The 21,035-nt window shown below is 31.6% G+C and overlaps 1 protein-coding gene across 1 annotated transcript in view; it reads left to right on the forward strand.

The window, feature by feature from the left end:
• The first annotated feature begins 9,706 nt into the window (after window positions 1-9,706).
• Window positions 9,707-21,035, forward strand: part of LOC129913209 (protein tramtrack, beta isoform) — a 38,409-nt gene continuing 27,080 nt past the window's right edge. Inside the window, exon 1 of the mRNA XM_055991765.1 lies at window positions 9,707-10,505. The gene's annotated coding sequence lies outside the window, so the exon portion shown is untranslated. The remainder of the gene's footprint in view (window positions 10,506-21,035) is intronic.

Raw genomic sequence — 21,035 nt, forward strand, 5'->3', positions numbered from 1 at the left:
ATCAAGGAAAACCCCATTCCAATTTCAGCTACGTCGCTCGTCGTCGTTTATATACGAGTATCTGAGTATCTCGTATAGTTTCTGTCTTCGTTGTTGTTTCTTTTCGAAATCAACGGATTGTAGTATTAGTTTCTAATTTTTTTTTTTTTTTTTTTTTTTTCTTCAACAGCAACTCGGTCTTCCACACATAAATTTTCTCTTCATCTTCCTCCCTTTGCCATATTGTGGTCTTTAGCGATAGGAACTCAATACTCCAGTCTACTGCTGGTGATGTCTGTCTCCATCTCCACCTCAATTCCGCCTCCCTAGTCCCTACGTAAACTTGAGTTCTCTTTACATTTTGTCGTATACCTATGTTTTTTTTTTTTATCTATTGTTCTTCTAAGTACTCATCTGGCTAGAGATACACTTTGTTAGATACTTGTTGTTTCCTTTAGGAGATTCTATTAAAAATAAAAAAAAATAAGGCTAGATATCTAGATACTTTTGTATCCTCTCGTAGTTAGATATTTTTATGTTCAGTACATACCTACATTTTTTTAAAGCTACTCGTATATAATATGTACCTTTGTATATCTACCTACATATTTGTATCTAAAGTAGCTTTTTGCGTTTTAGGATTTTTACAACAATCCGTCGAACAGCCAACAACAACAACGACAATACAAAAAAAAAAGTGATAAATGGGTGTGTTGATGTTATTTTGTGCGGTTTAGATGGAGCAGGGATGATGGTGATGATGATGATGTGGAAAGACGCACAGACGTGACATCATTTTTTTTTCTTTCTATGATCTTCGAAGCTTCTAGGAGCGGATATACTACACAACACTCTGATCTGATGATGTTGGCTGGCTGATGATGATGTGGATGTGGCCATTAATGTGCTTGTCTAACCATAGTTTGTGTGGAGGCCGCCGATCGACAACAACGATGACTCTCTATGATTACGAAATATATCCGTGAGATTTTTTTCTCGTTTTTGTTAAAATAAAACTATCTGCCTACGTCGGAGCTTTATTTCTTGATACGAACAAGTTGTAATTCTTAAACTTAATTGTATTTCCTTCAGGTATACCTAAAACTTTAACGATACATGAAGAAATCCTGACTTGCGAATTTTTATAACATTCAAAGGTTGCTAGCATTAAGAAATACTTATAACTTTTTCATTTATTCATATATAAGTTTGTAGGTATGTATTTTTATTTATGCTTGTTCTCGCATTTCCCGGTTTGTGGTTCGTTTGTTCTTTCAACAAATGCCTGCCCTTGCTTTCCATTTAAGGAGTTTTAATTCATACATAGATAGAGCATTATATACATATAAAACATGAGCTTGTATAATGGGGGTTTATACTGCAATAGGATCGCGCAGAATATGAAATGAACAAACAGATTTTCTAGAACAGCTAACATTATAAAGTTGACTTGGTGTAGAGAGTAGAGATGAGCAAAAAATCACGACCTGTGATTTTTAACCTGTGATTGACAAATCACAATCACTACCTGTGAACAGTCTTCAAATAACCTGTGATTACCTTAACCGTGAATTGGATATTCACTTTTTGCTTTACAGTTCGCAAATTTTTTTGTTAAAAGTTAATTAAAGTGCATTTGCGGGTTCAAAACAATTCCCTTTTATACTAGAACTGTTGTAAAAAGTTATTTTTTCCTAAATCACAAGTAAAAAGTCATTTTTAATGCGTTTTCGTGAATTCCGCGTAAAATAATTCACGTTTACACTTGACCTGTTTCAAAAATTTATTTTTCCAATATCACAGGTCAAAAGTCATTTTCAATGCGTTTTCGTGAATTCCACGTAAAATAATTCACGTTACACAAGTGCATTGGAAATTCAAATTATAGCCTGCGATTTTTCAAAACAGCTATTGCAACAGTTCTTTATTAAAAGTGAATTGGTTCGACTGAAATTCACGCAATTGCTTTGGATTTTTTTTTTGAACTATGATTTTTCCCAAAACCACTTTTTAACAGTTCTTTATTAAACGTGAACTGGTTTTACTGGAATTCACGCATTTGCTTTCCAATTATTTTTAACCTGTGATTTTTCCCAAAGCAACTTTTGCAATAATTCTTTTGTAAACGTGAATTGTTTTGACCGGAATTCACGCAAATGTTAAGGATTTTTTTTAAACCCGTGATTTTGTTCAAAATAACTTTTGCACCAATTCTTATGGAAACGTGAATTTAAAGCGGAATTCACGAAAATGCATTGAAAATTACTTTTGACCTTTGATTTTGGAAATAAATAGCTTTTGCAACAGTTCTTGTGTAAACGTGAATTGTTTTTATCGGAATTTACACAAGTGCATTGGAAATTATAACCTGTGATTTTTCCCAAAACAACTTTTCAACAGTTCTTGTGTAAATGTCAATTGTTTTTTTACCGGAATTCACGCAAGTTCGGTAAAATTAATGTTTTGTTTACCCCTCACAATCACTTATGGCTCCAGAAGAATCACGGTTTGCCCGCAAATATTTGCTGTGAAATCGCAGGTTGCCCTGATTAGAATAAGGGTTTTCAACGTTACTTTTCCCGTGATATAAGACATTTCTCCCGTAAAATCAAGACTCGCTTAGACAAAATAATGTTTTCCTCAGTATAATCACGGGTGGCTTTTGTAAATCGCGGATCTGTTTGCTTAAACCAGGGGGGTCATTCCGTAATTTTGAAAACGATAATCGAATCGATGATAATCGTTTTACAGTTTGAGAATCTTTATAGCTATTTTAAGTCAATTCTGATTCAATATTTCCTAAATAGTTTATATAAATAAAAGTTTTCGTATCCTTAGAAGTCGTATTAGTCTAGGTGATTTAGTAGTTGCCTCTTACTCGGGTGTCCCAGGTTCGATTCCGGAAATTGAAATTGTTTTTTTTTTTTATTTTCTCAATAATCGTCAATAATCGTCAATAAATAAACGATAGCTAAATAGGTCTCGTTTTTGGAGAATTTATTCGTTTTTGGATGCAATATTTGATTTTTTAAAAGTGTTTATTAATTTATTCCAATCACCGATTAATTTGCAAACTCCACAAACAAAAAAAATATTAATGATTAATTTCTACAAATAACCATAATGTTAGATAGTGAGCCGGCTTAGCAACAAAATCGTGCACTTTGTGATAAAAGCATGAAATTTATATCATTGGTGGTACTCAATATAAGAGTTATTTTGAAATATTGGGCCACCTTGTATTCTATCCAGGAGGGAAGATACAAGAGCTTTTATGTGTTGCACCCGCATTGTTGCATATCATAGTATAGCTAATGAAACCTTTTTATTAATATAATACATGATTAGAAGGATGTCTATGAGCCAACTAATAATCACAAATTTCACAAAATTTCATTTAAGTTGCTTTCTGTGCATCGTTATAAACATCCTTAAAGGTAAAATATTAAGTGGTCCAATATCTTAAAATGAGGGTTATATATTGTACTACAATCCTATTAATTTGATCCTTTTATCACAAACTGCACAATTATTTTTCATTCTTTTATTTTTGCACCTCACTCCTTCAAGTAATTGACTATTTATAATGAGTACAATAACTTTTTACATGACGGTGCAGGCATATTGGTATTGGTTTAATTCGATTCGGCGATAAAAATTACCTCGAAATCATGTATTATATTAATAAAAAGGTTTCATTAGCTATACTATGATATGCAACAATGCGGGTGCAACACATAAAAGCTCTTGTATCTACCCTCCTGGATAGAATACAAGGTGGCCCAATATCTCAAAATAACTCTTATATTGAGTACTACCAATGATATAAATTTCATGCTTTTATCACAAAGTGCACGATTTTGTTGCTAAGCCGGCTTACTATCTAACATTATGGTTATTTGTAGAAATTAATCATTAATATTTTTTTTGTTTGTGGAGTATGCAAATTAATCGGTGATTGGAATAAATTAATAAACACTTTTAAAAAATCAAATATTGCATCCAAAAACGAAAAAATTCTCCAAAAACGAGACCTATTTAGCTATCGTTTATTTATTGACGATTATTGACGATTATTGAGAAAATAAAAAAAAAAACTATTTCAATTTCCGGAATCGAACCTGGGACACCCGAGTAAGAGGCAACTACTAAATCACCTAGACTAATACGACTTCTAAGGATACGAAAACTTTTATTTATATAAACTATTTAGGAAATATTGAATCAGAATTGACTTAAAATAGCTATAAAGATTCTCAAACTGTAAAACGATTATCATCGATTCGATTATCGTTTTCAAAATTACGGAATGACCCCCCAGGAGTTTTCCTCGTAAAATCAGCTCCTTTGTTTCAAATACACTCGTATTTGAGCTTCATTAGTATTTCCTACGTGAAAAATCGAAATGAAATGTGTATATTGGAAAATACAAACGTTAATAATGCTACGTGTAATTTTTTTTTTTTTTTGGGATTTTCATTAATAAAAATTAAATCACGGTTAAAAATCACAGGTTACAATCACCGTGAATTCAAAATCACAGTCACAGGTATACCTGTGATTGAAAAATCACGACTTAGCTCATCTCTAGTAGAGAGATGCGGTGTTGCCAAGCAAAATCAATTTTTATTTTGTTGTAAAAGTTTTTTTTTTAATAATATTGTAATGGGTACATTACCATATCAATCTACCTTCTTAATGTTTAACTGTTGAACATGTTGGTTGATGTCAAACACCGAGTTGAACGAATATAGACTATCCAACTAACAATTTTGCTTCTATAAAGCTTTATAGAAGCAAAAGAAGCATGTATAAAGCTTTACAGAAGCAAAATTGTCAGTGGGGTACCATAGTGCAGAGCCGCCTTAATATTCGGTATCTAATTTCATATAATACTCACATTGATTATTTCGGGAACACTTGCAAATGATTTTTTCTAATCATAACAGGGTGTTTCAAAAGTAATTCATCAAACGAAATATCCTGATAGGCCATCTTAACCCCTTGCCGCATGATATTTTTTTTTTTCGTGAAAAAATACATATATGGTAGATACTGTTAAATAAAAAGACACGTGTTTCAGGAATTTTCATTTTTTTTGAGTAAAAGTCGGAAAATTTTGGGTTTTCCGGTTTGGATCATATCAAGCACATTGAGCAGAAAACGGAAAAAAATTAAATTAAATTAATTATACGTAAAAATTACGCATTGGAACTGTACGCACGTAAACGTAAAAAAAAACTGAAGAAAAAAAGCGAATTTGTTCCCTTGTTGCATGATGGCTCATGTATGGACCAACAGGAGAGGAACATTTCTGCACCGTGGCTCATATATGATCCATTCACTTAATGCCACTTTCAAATGACTAAAACTTAATAATTGTAAAAAAAATATATTAGCAATAATAATCACATTACATCCTTTATTGGGATATTTTTTTTAAAGTTCTTACTCATTGTTTTATATTTTTTATTCAATTTTCAATTTTTCAAATATGCTCCTTCCTTCCAATAACCAGTTCGGCCACTTTAGCGAATAACTATGCTTGCCCAAATCATTATAGATGGCGTTTTATAATGATATTTAGGGGCCTTATATTACTTAATTCGAAATTATAAACAAAACTATTTTTTTTTTAACTTTAAAGTATTAATGCTTTTTATGGTTTGGCTCATATATGAGCCACTGTGTGGTAAAAGGGTTAAGACCTCTCAGAATTAGGTTACTTGTTCATATTAAATGCGGTTTTCGTTTAAATGCAGTTCTTGTGACATTTCGAAAATTCCCTACTTTGCAACAGTCTTTTGCTTCCTCCGACCATAATTGATTTTTGTTTTTTACAATTCTTTCACTTCAACATTGCCTTACAATAAGAAACAATATTTTTTGTTTCATACGCAATTTTGCTTCAAATTAATAAACAGTTCCAAGTTTTATGAAAACTCAATTTCTTACTTTTATTTCAGAGCAACACCCCAACAAAATTTTGTATGGTGTGACCTGGTTTATTATTTTTAAAACTTGCCCGGAGACCGGTTATTTCAGTTTTCAAAAAAGTATACAAGTTTCAAAAGTTGAAGTTAGATCGAAAAATATTTCAATTTCAATTCAACAATACAGTGTTATTCAGAGCAAAAAATTCACTCGAATAACAAAAATTTTGTTGTTTATTTCTTTTTGAACAAACGTCTCTGGTTTTGTTATATCTACTATTCAAATTCTTTTAGTTCCTTTCCTTTAAATTCAAGCAGGTTATATTTTGTCACAACATTTATGTTGATTACGACCTTCCTTCCATTCAAGTTACGATATTTGTTTTATTTAAATTAATATTTAAGTTCCGATGTTTTATTTGATTGAAATAAAATTGATCCTTGTTGTTTCAATATGATAACGGTAATTATTTGATATTGTCCCAACATTTCAGATAATGAGATAAGTCACAAGTCAAACTCTTATTTGGAATTCAAGGACCGGTTAGCCATTAAGAAAAAGAATCAAGAAACAAAATTTCGTACGTTTTGAATCACTCACTAATCGATAGCAAATGACTCAAAATAATTAGTCTGTAAAGAATAGGTATTCACAGTTTAATAATTAGGTACTTCTTTGTTTCTTCCTAAAAATAACATCATAAAGTTAAAAAATCCTTGTTTGATTTTCCTGATCCGTACATTCGTCCATGTGATGGTCCATATAGCTATCGTTTGTTTACGTCAACGTAAATAGTAAACAACAAGATCATCAAAAGTGAGTCATACCTAGTTCTTCATTGATCAATGACAATGTCCTGTCAAATCCTCAGGAACTGAAATGTACAAATTATTATAGCTAGGTACTAGGTACTGTATTCCTTTTTATGTTTTTTTTTTCAAAGTGAATTAAGTTTGCAAAAACACAATTAGTGGAGTCAAATTAGCTTTATTCCTCGGAATCCGGGGAAAGTCGATGCATCTGTAAAGTGAGTATAGGGCTGCATTACTAAAAGGTCAAATAAGAAAGTTAAAAAAAAAAAAATTTCACCGCTCTCAATTACAACAGTTTTTAACTTAAAATTTTTGCATAAGGAATACAGCCATCGAGTTCATTTTAGATTTATTTTGTTGAAAAATATCTATATTTAATATTTTTTAAGTATAAGCTTCCTACATATAATAGCCAAGGTTCTGGAGCCAGTCAAAAACCATGAAAAATCAGCAAAATTACCAGTTTTTCAAAAATTATTTTTAATTCAGGGATAATTATTACGTAATTTTTTAATATATATTCAAAAATTACTATTCTTAAGCTTTAAAATGGCGTTTCAAACAAAAAGATATCTTTAGTAGACGCAAAGCTATAATAACATAAAAATGACCTTCTGAAAAAGTTCGAATGCGGGTAGCGGGGAAACCAGGCAACTTAAAATTAAATCATCATGGATTTGCTTCCTTACAGTCCTAGAGAACATCCCTACAAAGTTTGAGCAAAATCTAAAATGAGACAGCAATTCCGATTGACCGCTTGCATACGGAATGACAGTAAAAGGTCCATAAAAACTGTTATAATCGAGAGCGGTGAAATTTTTTTTTTTAACTTTCTTATTTGACCCTTTTATAATGCAGCCCTATACTCGTTTTTCAGATGCATCGACTTTCCCTGGATTCCGAGATTTTACAAATTTCATGTTTAATTTGACTCGACTAAATAATAGGTACATACAATTTATTTAAGGATTCCTAACTTAAACTTCGATTAGGTAATCTGGCAATACCAACATTTTCTTCACCCAAAAGGGTAGCTGTTTTGCTCCTCGTATTGCCATCGCTATATTACCCACCAAAGGCAACAACAACAAAATGAAAAAAAAAAATACCATTACATTTACCCCTCATCTTACTTCTCTTATCCACCCCACATTGACACAACCCACTTACAAGGGAGAATGTTTCATCATTTTTTTGATTTTCTCAACATCAACGAAAAAAGCAAAACAACAAAGAAAAGAATAACAAAATACAATCACAGAAAAAAAATAACTAAAAGCGAATTCGACAAAAAAATACAACACAAAAATTGACTTTTCTACCCGATCGTGTGGCAGTAGTACTCTCCATCTCCAGGTCTCCAAAAAAAAAAAAAAAGAAGTCACACACCAACACACACACACACACTAAAGTCAATCCACCACTTTTGTCGTGGAGAGTACACAAATACTATTAAGAGAAACATTAAAAAAAATGCTAACTGTACATGACTTGTTGGTGTATGTATATTTTGATCGTGTATTATAAACATAAAATACCACCCGATAGGACAATAAATCGGCAACAATACAACATACAAATTTTTTTTTTCGAAGGGTAGGCGTCTCGCAAGTGTGCTTTCGAAGCAACTTTTCGCCTTAATAGCATTTTTTTCCTGCTTATAGGGTTGCCGTTGAAATTTTTAGTAGATATTTTGGTAAAATTTTAAAATAATTAAAACTGATGTATAGGCTACAAAAATAAGTTCAAATGTTAGTTATTCTAAAATAATGCTACATAATAATTTTAGATGACAATAACAAATAAGCTCAATTCACAATAATTTTTTTTTTTTTCAATAAATTTAATTATTGTTTTGTTTTTTAATAAAAAATGTTTGTTTTAAATAAAGACATTGTTGAATTAAAAATTGTAATTTCAATATAATGGTGCTCACTTTTCACATGAAGATAATACATATTTCCTTATTTAATACTTTTTGGAGTTTTTTTTTTGGCGTAACGCAGGTTTAAGATTCTGAACTTATCATTTTTGTTTGAAGTTGATAGTGGCAGAGGGGAAGTACCGAGAGGTTAGTGGCAAGGGTAAAAGGTGTCAATGAAAAATAAGTAGGTAAGGTCTAACTTCTAACGAACCGGTATGAGTTCACGAATCCTTTTTTTAATCGCGCGATAGACTTAAAAGAGCTTTAAGTCGCTCGGCGACTAAAATGACAGCTGTCAAAAAATTCGATTTCCAAAATACCTAGCCGAAGAGTGAGTACCTAAACAGAGTGCAATCACGCGACGTACTGTCAAATACCTTATAAAAAAACTTGAGAAGAATAAAAAAAATTAAGAAATAGTAAGTAAACAAGAAGCAGCACGTGAAAAAAAAAAAACATAAACGTCAAACTCGTACAAAAACGTACAGCTTTCGAGCAAATCGCTGAACGACGAGCGCCTGCTTTCTGTTGTCGATGAGCGTCTTCCATACAAATTTCACATTTTTGACAGCTGTCATTTTAGACGAGCGACGCATTCGATTCAGGTCTTAAAAATTCATGCGTATCACCCTCAAAAGTGTAGCACCAACAAAATCACAATTTCAAGGAACACATAAAAAATCTCACATAGTAAACCGACGGCAACCCTATTTACATTATCCCCGATATTGTTGTATAGTGGTAGTTAGTTTCTGGTGGATTCAATAAAACATACACAATCAAATAAATTCACGACCTGAAAAAGGCTACCATGCAAAGCAAAAACAAATAATTCTCCTTTTTCTTCGTACCTACAACACACACACACACATATGCATTACCGCCACCATCATCATCATTATCACATTCACTTTGCCATGCCAACAACACAAGCAACAGTTATCCAAAGGGTAGCGGGGGTGAAAATGAAAAAAAAAAAAAAAAAAAAAAAAAAAAAAACGAATGCTCCGCTCGAGACGCAACGACAACGATAGGCAAAGGCAACCACACATCAATTCAGTCAGTCAGCCAGAGATACATAGTCCAACATAACACTAGTCCAACCGCAGCGCGCACCGATAGATAGTTTATACACTTCGTATCCCAGCGAATCACTTATTTCATTTTAGTTTCGTGGTTGTCCGCCGCTGGTGCGGTGGTTTTTATTTTTTTTTAAATTTGGTTTTATTTTCGTTCGTTATTTTGGGTTTTATCTTTCCAATTTTAACTTAACTTTTTTTTTAACAAAATCTCTAATTTGAATAAAAAAAAATCTCAAACTAAAAAACCACCCTGTTGTGTGCTATATAAGAATATCGAATAGAAAAATAAAAAATTAACAAAAATCTTCCCTCGAGAATTATAAAAGATACTTTTCGTATCTTAAAAATGCATTAATCATCAAAGTGAAAAGTGGAGAGGTTTTATTATACACACACACACGTACATAATGAAGAATAATATCACTTTTTATTTGTAAAACAAGCAATAAATAAATATTTAAAAAAAAAAGCAAAAGTGGACAAGTGAAACACAAGAAAAAAAAAAAACCCCCAAAGCAAATCATCAAACAACCCCTTGAGGGACCTTGATCTCAGATACAAAAAAACTTTCGGACCTATTCTTTTTTTTTGTTAAAAAAATTGAAAGAAAATTAAAAATTTTTTTTTTAATAAGAACCTTAAGGATTACACTCCCTCCATTCTAATTATAACCTACGACTACTATCCCACTTGGAACTAATCAACGAGCAGATAGAAAAACAAAAATACAACATAACGGATTACACTCAACAAAAATGCATTTGAATCTAACAGGTAAGCAGAGACAAAAAAAAAAAAAAAAGAAAAGGGCTTTTTTAAAATTTACACTTGCATAGGTAGGGTATTTAGGAATGAAGGAAAAAAAAGGAATGTGTGCAATCGTAATAACCTCCCATTATTAAAAAAAAAAAAAATAAATAACCATAGATATGTCTTCACCACGAATAACATTCTTTGGTTAGGAAGGGGGAGGTGGTGAAAGGGTTATATTGGCCTTTATGAAATTATGTAAACCACAGAACTATGTCGATGAAGCAAATTAAATTAAAAAAAAAACATAAAAAATATCCTTCAACCACTTGTGATTTTTTTTTTTAGCCTTTTTATTATCTTATATATCCTCCCCCTTAAGTATGCCCCCTTTGTGTTAGTTAGTCTTTTATTTTTATATTGATATTGAGTGTGTGTATTTGTAACTGTCCTCTGAATTGGGGTTAAATCACCGTTGTTGGAAGGAGGGTATACCTATAATAAGAATAACAATATAATATGCCACGGGCGCATTTACTTGGTGTCTTTCTTTTTTATTTTGGTGTCATCATCATCATCACCACGACTCCATTCAGTTTTTATTATTATTTAGTTTGTAGGTATTTTATTTTTTTTTTACACAATGAATTTCCTTGTACCGTTGTAAAATATTCACAATCTTCCGTTATTTTTTTTTTGGTTGAAAGTTTTCGTTTTTTTCTTCCGTCTTCATTTTACACTCTTTGAAATTTCTTCTCATAGAGAGTTTTGTGTAAAGAAGCTGACAGTGACAATAATAAAGTAAAATGAGAGATAGAGGGATAGTGACAGTGATAATGTAGATTGTCATTTTTGTGATCGTATTTTCGTTGTTGTTGTTATTTTTACATTAACATAATTTATTTATTTTTTTTTTTTTTTTTGAGAAAAAGGGAAATAAAGAGAGACGAAGAGAGAGAGAGAGAGAGAAAGCTTTGATTAAAATCGAAACGTGTAATTAATAGTTTAGGTTAGGTATAAGTTATATGTATATGAGTAAAGTGTATAGAGGGCGATTGCTGAAAAAGCTTTTCATTCAATCGAAAAAAAAATATGGTTGTGTATATTTATTGTAAGGAAAATAGTGTTGCCAATGTGATTGTTTTTTTTTTTTTTTGAATTTTAGTGCAACAGGTGTCTATAGAATGTCAACTCAACAGGTTATTAGGTAGAAGAAGATAATTTGAGAACTAGGCTAGTAACCTAGGTTCTGAATAGTTTCAATCGTATATTGGTATAAAATAATTATTGAATATTAGGTTAATTACATTCCGTCCTTAACTTTTTTTTTAAGTTTTTCAAAAATATAAACTTGTCTTTCTGTGATAGAAAGAGACCCTTTCATAAGCCCCTACGTAATAAGTTCGTACTAAAAATCCTGAAAAAGTTTCCAACTATTTCCTACGAAATTTGGAGCTTGCGATATCATTTTTCGCAAGCTTCTTAGCAAATATTTCTAGTACCAATGATAGGAATCGATAAACCTACCCCTTTCGTTCGGTACTTATTTTTTCAGTTCAGTGCTTACCTATAGAAAAAATAATGGAGCAATAATTACGATTTAAACATAGTAATCGAAGACTTACAAGCATTATAATTATGATGTTCTGTCATAAAAAAAATATCTTATAAACAATAAATTTTAAAGTTGAATTTAATTGTTTACCAGTACCTACCTAGTGTAATTTTTTTTTTTTTTTTGTAAAATGTTTTATTCCAAAAACAGCATTTAAACAGCAAAATTATCAACATTTTACTATAATTAAAGTTTATGAGGGAGTTTTTATGATGTAAAATCCACGCTAGTCTAATTAGAGTCCTTGATTATGATGTTTACGTCGAAATTTTGGTTTAATATATTTTCAGTTAGGTGCGAACCTACATTTAATTATTTAAGGGTAATTTTGCTGAATCGAAACTTAAATAATTTATGTTGAACATAAACTCTCATTCTCTACTTTTTCCTTTGCGTAAACTGTCACATAAGGATTTATGTAGAACTTAAATGCTTAAGTTTCGATTCAGCCAACGGGTCTAAGAAATCTTTATTGTAGGTTTTTTTTTTATGATTTTAAAGTTGTGATGTTATAAAGTATGGAAACGTTGTTTGTTTAATTACACCCTTTTCTAATTATGTGAAATATTTTTAATTACCTACCTACCTTTAATTCTGTAAATGAAATTTACATATTGACAATATGTCTTTCGATAAGTCAATTGATCAGTTCAAGTGATCAAAAACTTTTTTGTACTATAAAATGCATAAAAAGCTATGATTAAAACACCTTTTCCTGGAAACATTTTAAATATGTATAGGTACATGTATAATTCTTAAAGATGTGAAAAGGAGGCTCAAATTGACCAAATTTTACTTAATATGAAGTTCCCAGATTCATAGGAAGTAAGACAATGATGTCAAAGAAAAAATTAGTAGTATGTGGTACTATAAATAATTTGTATCTTTAAATAAAAGTAGAGTGGAATCTTTATTTTAAATTTGTTTTGAATAAATTTTTAATATGTAGATAGACAGAATAGAATAGGGGTCGAACTACGGCATACGTTCGTTAACTTATGGTTGCTATGCGTCCCTATCTTTTTCTACCGATTAAATAGAGAGAGAGCAATAGTCAAAATGTTAACGTATGATCGTAATCGAGTTCCGTGGTATACGACCCCAGATTTTTAATATCATTGAGTGAAATTCCAAATATCGCAAATGTCACTGCATACCTACACAGTGCTGTCACCTTTTTGGTAAAATTCCTGCTATCCAATTTTTGTACAATTTCGTCGAGCCTGATAAAAGCAAATTATTTAATTCTAATAATAACTAATTGATGTTTATTCAATGAAGGATGTTGAGACGCTGAAGTATGGATTTAATTTAGAGAACTAGTAGTAAACATGTGATAGGATGAGTTTGATAGTATTACAATACTACTTTAGTAGAGCTTTTGATACCACTGCGATTTTCTAATATATTTAGTTTTATGAGGTTTGTTGGAACGCGCCATTAAACTATAGTTTTTTTTTTAAACCCTTAGAAATCCTTGTGGGCATGCTTCTGGAAGTTTATTGATAGTTTTTTTATCGTACATATTTGATTTCCTGATCCTGGCTAGTTCTTTTGTATTTTAAAAACAGTCCTGTCGGTTGTAAAAAATAATGATAGAAATTTTAATCGACTGCTACAATTGAATATCTCATAGATACAATAAAACTTCCTTTTCTAAAAATAGCATACCTAGTTATTTTATCTTTACTTATATCCCCCACCCAAAAACAGCTCTCGCAGTAGGTAAATAAAACTTAAAACATATATTTTTCGTAAAAAAATCTCTGATCATTTTTGAGCAATTTAAACAAAACATCATTTTTGTAAAAAATGCATTCAATCGACTGACTTAAGTCGAATAAGTTGATACCTAAACCTAGACCTAATGCTATTACAAATTCCTTAACAGGGGTTGATAAACTATAGGTATTTCGAAATGATAATGAACTAAACTAACTTTAGCAATAACTTAAACCTTTACTTTCTCATATTTATTAATAGGAAGATACATACCTCAAGAGATGTTGACATCCAATGAAAAATTTTGTTTTTTTTTTTTTGTTTTTTTTTAGTCTAAATAATTGTTAGATATGGGGATAACTGTTAAAACTGGCGTTATGAATTTCTTTCATTCCTTAGATTATACTTATACCACAATCTAGGTAGGTATCTACCAATCTACCTGTCCCCAAACAAAAATGATAATGACTTTTGCTCCAAAAAAAAAAGAGGAGAACAAAAAAAAAAATAAAGAAAACAATTTATATCTTTGAGAAATTGTGTCGTAGAGGTATACTCATGTGTAAATATCGAAAATGAAAAAGAAAAATATAAAAAGAGAGTGACATCTTTCGTTCTGTCCTCCCCATACTTCTCTTTTTTTTTGTTTTTTTGTTGTCTCTCTTCTTTCCCTTCACGTCCACCTTCTTTGACAAATCTTTCCTTTTTTCTTCTTAACCATATCACTGTTGTATGGTTCAGTGTTGGTTGGAAGATGGGAACACAAAAAAAAGCATATTTTTTTTTTTTTTTTTTTTTTTTTTGAAAAAAAAAGTGGAACAATATATTAAAAGGTCACTGACCAAATTATGTTAAAAAATGTAATAAAAGAAAAAAAAAATAATAATACTTATAAGATCTGAAAGAGAAAGAAGAAGAAAAAATAAATAAAAATTATAAGTTGGACATTGGCCACACATTTGAGCGAAATGAACTTTTGCCCTTTTTACGTGTCGTTTATTTTTTTTTTTTTTTTTTTGGTTTGCATAAAGAATGAAAAGGATTTATTTCTGGACATAAAAAAAAAAAAAAATAAACACACACAACTCCAACAGTTTTAAGTTCTTCCTCTTCGTTCATAATTTAATTAACACAAGTTTGTTTCCTGCATAGATGACATAGGTGCCTACCTATACCTATTTTAAATCACCTTCGTTGCAAGGAAACGGGTGAAGGAGATTCTTTTTTGCATATACATATATACAACCCCTTTCTATCTATAGGTACTTTTATATGTATAAGTACATTGCCTATAATATGGGTGCCTTAAGCTTATTTTCCACTCAAGTTTGTTGTTGTTGTAGTTTTTTTAATCCTATAAAAGAGGATTTTACACACGACACCAAGGAGACAACGAACGGACCCATCACAGGCTTGAAGAAAAAAAAAAAAAGGCAAACCCCATCATTTTATGAAAATGTATCCCCAGAGATAGAAAAACGGACTGGCTATATAGAAAAAGAATCAATTCTATATCTTTTGCTATTTCTCTACTGCTGCAATAGCCTTTTTTTTTGTTTTAAAATTACATTGTAATAGTGTATGTGAGTGCCCTGCACTTGCTCTGCAGGGAATATGGACAGACGTGAGAGGGAACGGGAAGTACGTTGTAGGATAACATTTTATCTTTTTCTCTAGAACAATACCAAGGCGAAAGGCTTTTTTTTCAGTTTGTCAATCTTTTGTATAGTGTTGTGTAGCTATACGCAACAACGAGCAGTGATACGCAAGAGAAAGAAATGAACTGATGTATATTATATAAAAAAAACGTGGCGCGGATAACGGCATACAACAACTTACAAAAAAAAAAAGAAGGAACGGGAAATAAAGAAAAATAAATTAAAAAAAAAAAAGAGAAAAGCTCGTGATCGGTCTGCTGTGTTATAAAGTGGGTGGAAATGTGAAGGTATTTATCTAAAAGCTTCGAGGATCGTCTTCTGAAGTGCAATTCTCATGATTTTGTTCACCCATTTGGAAGACTGAAACACTTTATGTAAAGATGGTTCCATCTACTTTTGATTTTGGTTGAAAAAGCAAAACAAAATGACGCAATAATTTGCAGATACAAATTTACAAGAATTTGAAATGTGGGTTAGTGTGTCTGGTACCTAATAAGTTAAAAAAAAAAACAGTTCGTTTTCTCCCAGTTCCACAAGTTGGGGTATTTTTTAAATTGATTTAAGTGTGTGTTCTAATTTTTGGTGTTTGAGCCCTTTTTGATGTTACTTTCACGTCAAGTGTTTCAGTTTTATGTCTAAAATAAAGCACGTATTAAATGCAAATAAAATTTAACACTTTTACAAGATTATTTTTTTTTATTTAAATCGGGAAATTTACCACTAATAACTTCAAGTTTTATACATTTACTGAGACTCTCCGACCTCCATACCATTTCCTTGTCTGTACGTGACGCTTACTTGTTTTCTTTTGAATGTCTTACTAAAGTAAATGTGGAGTTAAATTTTTGGTTTTTGTGGAATAAAGATTTCTTCGTCAAATACAATGTAGGTATCGGAATTATATAAAACTAGAGGGTAGATGTCTGTACGTGACGGCATATTTGTCTGTACTTGACGGTGAAATGCATCAGTAAATAAACTGCAAATTTATTTATTGCGTTGCATATTGCAAGTGTAAACAGAAGGAAAAATATTGTTTGCTGTCGTTCACAAATGTAAATTGAGTTGCAGGCAATACTTTACAGCAACTTCATTGATCGCATGTATAGGTACCTAACTTTAATAAAAGGTACCTACCAAAGAAATTTTCAATTTCGAAATATCCATGTACTTTAAGTAAGTTATGGAAACCTTAAGTCAGTGTTGTCGAAAGTACTAATATAGTAATTTTGTTTTAGCCTCGAATCTTTCGTACTTAATTTTTTTTTTTTTAAGATCAAACAAATCAGTTTAGTGTATGTATTTCAGGATAAACGATCTACTTTTTTTTCAAATTTATTGGATATCTGACTATATTTAACTTTAAACTTTATGTTTTGTCCTGAAATTAATAAATTTCCTCATGTTTTTCATTCTTTTTTTTTTTTTATTTATTTTTGCCTGTTATTCAAGCTGTTTGATAACATGGAACCATTTTTGCAGAGGAAATGAATGCAAAAAAACCTGCTAAAATTTTGTTGCAATTACTGTTCTTTATCAGCTTTTATAGCCTAAGCTGCTGCGGTGTCTCGTGTAAAGCCAACAATCTCGAAATAATCAGACATTAACTAAACTAGTTAAGGGTTTTTGGTGAAGGGGTAATTCATATTTTATAACGAAAAATAACGGTAGGCAATTGTTCGACAATTGGTCCAAATGTGGCAGTTTTTTTTTTTTTTTTTGAGGAACTTCAATCTCATTAAGATCATTTTTTTGGAAATACAGTCGACTCCCATTAAGTCGAATTTTCACGGGACACCAAAAGTTGTTCGAGTTAGAGGGAAATTCTAGTAAGAAGGATAAAAATCATTGTTTTTCGTTCAAAAATTTTAATTGAAAATGGTCAAAAAGTTCGATTACAGAAAAAAATTCGACTTAGAGGGAGTAGACTGTATACTTATACACTTTAAAAAGGATAAAATCTTATAGATACTTTAGGTACATATATAGAAAATAAACTCAAAAATTTAATTAAACAGATATTCAATTCAAACTTATCAAACAACTCATTCATGTAGGTAGGTACATGAGGAACTGAATCGCAAGTTATTGCAATTTATTGTAGGTTCTTGTTTACGTTATAAGTGTTTTAATTTTGTTCTAAATTTTAAATTTAATGCTATTGTGAAATTCCTTTTTCTATTTAGTGTTATTCTTACCACATCAGGGTTCGGACTTTACTTTGATCGAAGTAGATTTACTTCGATTTTGGGAAAAAAAAATAAAATCTACTTTCCTACTTCTCTTTTTCAGGATCTACCTACTTCTATTTCTTGATTGAAAAATATTTTTCAAATAATAAATTTAGAGAAAGGGATTTAACTTCAATTTTAAATCTGGTCAAGGCATTGAGAAATAAAGCTCAACTGGAATCTCAAAAGATAAATGGAGGTCAATTATTCTTCGAATTCAAGATATAAATAAAGTTTATCAAAGTAATTTTGACTGATTTTGGAAGAATTCCTGATCAAAATTTTGTTAGATTATGCTGAAATAACCGTTTTGACCCAAAGCACCGTTACAACCACTAGATGAGAAAGATTTTTTGGAAAAGATCATAATAAAAAAAGTAGGGAAAATAAATTTTTTTAGAATACATTTTTGTAAATAAATGTTCTGAAAGTTTTATTTTGAAATCTACTTCCGAAATTTTGGATCTATACTTCACTTTTTTTTCAAATTTGCTTCGAAATTTTGAAACTGTCCGAACCCTGGTACACATTAAATAGGTACACATATTGTATGTTTGTATGTATGTTAAAAAATTTAAACTCCGAATTCAATTAACTGCTAGATCTTAAGTCTAAACGTCCTCGCCTTTATCTCGTTTAATAAACATTATAGCAATGCGATAGGGATGAAACATGATGCATGATAAAATGTCTCAAGATAATTTATTTTATATATACCTACATACATACATTATTATTTGTGTGCAGCAATGTCCAGTACAATCCGCCCATAGTTATTTTTTTTTTCCAATCCCTACACACACAATCCGGACGACAACAAAAACCTCCTCTAATTTTTTTTTTTGTATATTTCTAATTCAACGTTTTCTATTACACAAAATTCCTCTTCTCGCATCCCCTTCACACACAAAAAAAAACAACCTTTCCCTCTATTTATGCCCGCAAGCCTCCCCTATCCTGTTCGCTCTATCAGTCAAGCATAAAAGTCAATTCGAAAAGAGGATGCGAATTATATTGAACAAACACACATACCTACACACATTAACGTAACATACATACATATGGGAATGAAAAAAACAAAAAAATTACACACTCTGTGCTGCTATAGCTGATGCCATCACAGGGAGAAAGCAGTGATTTTTCCTGTGCCCATATAGACTTATGTATACTATATATACGATGGATCCCCTTGTGCGCAGTAGTTTTGTACTCGGACATGGATACTTGGTCTTGGATACTCTACTTGCTACTGCCCCTGCCATCACCACCACCAGACCAAAAAAGAGACGCCCTGTTTGTTATATTTCCTCTTTTGTTGAAGAAAATATAAAAAAAAGGGGTCGTATAATTCGATCGGAACGATCATAATATCAGGAGAAAAGGAAAATACAAAAAAAAAAAAGCAACAAAAAATAAATAATAATAAATTTCCCACTATGTAAAGTTTTTAGTTTCATCCACTAAAAACATGACGATGATGTGGCGACGAGGCTCACACCCTTTTTCAGTTTACTTTTTAAACATTAATTAGTTTCACCATCAGTCAGCATTTTTTATGTGACACGCTGCAAAAAAGCTTTCCAACTGAATCACAATCAACCTGTTGATTCATGCAGGGTGATCTTTTTTCATACAACAAACCCTCAGCTGAATCGTGGTTTGTTTGAATTTTCCACGATCGCTTGCGTTGCATCTTGGTTAAAAGCTTTTGAAAAAAAAAAAAACTTGAATTTACCAATGCCAACTATTATACCAACCTACTTATTTTAATGCAGAAAAAAAAAAAATGGTTGTTATAAGCATATTTATTTGAATTAAATTAAAATTCAATAAATAAGGGGCGAGATTGTCCACCTATTTGGGGTGAGCCAGTCCCCGACAATTTTAATTGTCAGTGCCCATTTGACAGGCGTTTTTTATTCAATTTTATTATTTTATGATTAGTAAGGAACTTTCCATGCCTTTTTTTTATATTTATTTTATTGCATTTTTGCTTTGAACAACATTTCCTTAAAACACCTGAGAATAATAATTAAAGAAATTGTAAAAAAAAAAGGTCAATTTTGTCATACCTCTACCTATACTACCTACCAAGCTATTGAAAAGCGTGTTTCAATTTCAAATTCATCGTTATTGATGGAAGGGAATTCAGGGGGGGGGGGGAAGAAAAGAGTAACACGCGGAAAAGGCAGGGAGACCTCAATGTGGAGGCAATTTTACAGTTTTCCCTTTGTAAGGTATTCACAGCATGCAGCATATCCCCACTGGTGGGGCCCCACCTCAACCACACTGTTTTTCTTCGATACGTATTATTTTGTTTGTGTTGTTGTTATTGTGTGCCTGTTCTTCTTTTCTATGTCATTTCAACTAGTCGCCTTCGATGATGGAAAAAATAAAAAAAAATCTCCACTCCATAATCCATGGGTATATTTTTTTTTTTTTCATATTATTTTATTTTTGGTGTACCTAATCGCCTTTGCCTTTTTTCTTCCTCTTCGACACCACTGCCAACGGCGACGTATAGCTCCACTTGCCTTTGCCTGCCTGCACGTCGTCGGTCGTCGCATCGGCATCGTCCGTCAGTCGGTCGGTCGTTCGTTCGTATTGTTGTCGTCCACGCGATTCATCCATCCACCACATTCCTCCCTCCTTCATCAGGTCTGTCATGATCATTTTTCCCCACACGCATACATCTTCAAGTGTGCCCATTTTCCATGGTATATGAGTATTTGTGTGCATGTTTGGATACCCCCATCCATATGCATGTCCCGTGATGAGAAGAAAAATAAAATTCCTTTACCACGTAGGCAGCACAGCACCAAACCAAACCATCCAACGACAAAATTATAGAGTAGGTGAACGTGTAAAGGAGGAGGCACAGTAAAAAAAGAAGAAATACCTACAGAAAATAAAAATGAATATCGTTAGTTGGAGTTTGTGATGACGAAGTGGAGAATGAGGGGAAAATAATATGAAGTAAAAAAAAAAAAAAAAACAACACGCAATAGGGCAAGGCAAACAGGCAAGGCACGACTCACTTCAGTGAATCTCTACAAAAAAAAAACATTTATAGTTGTGCTATGTAGGTACCTGTGTACCTGTATTAATGTAGGTAGAGGTATGCCGCCCAAAGTCTACAAATACAAAGTGGAGCCTGAAAATGTCCAAAATGGATATTCAAAAATGAGTGATCATAAAAACCAAAGAGCAAAATAAATACAGGTGCAAACAGTGGCAAAGGGGAGGGGAAGAGAAATACAAAATACAGATGAATATTATGTGAAGAAAAGAAGAATGAGAACAGAACCTTATTGTGTAGAATGTGAGA

The sequence above is a fragment of the Episyrphus balteatus genome, chromosome 3 (genome assembly GCF_945859705.1).
Source record: "Episyrphus balteatus chromosome 3, idEpiBalt1.1, whole genome shotgun sequence".
In the NCBI taxonomy this organism is placed as follows: domain Eukaryota; kingdom Metazoa; phylum Arthropoda; class Insecta; order Diptera; family Syrphidae; genus Episyrphus; species Episyrphus balteatus.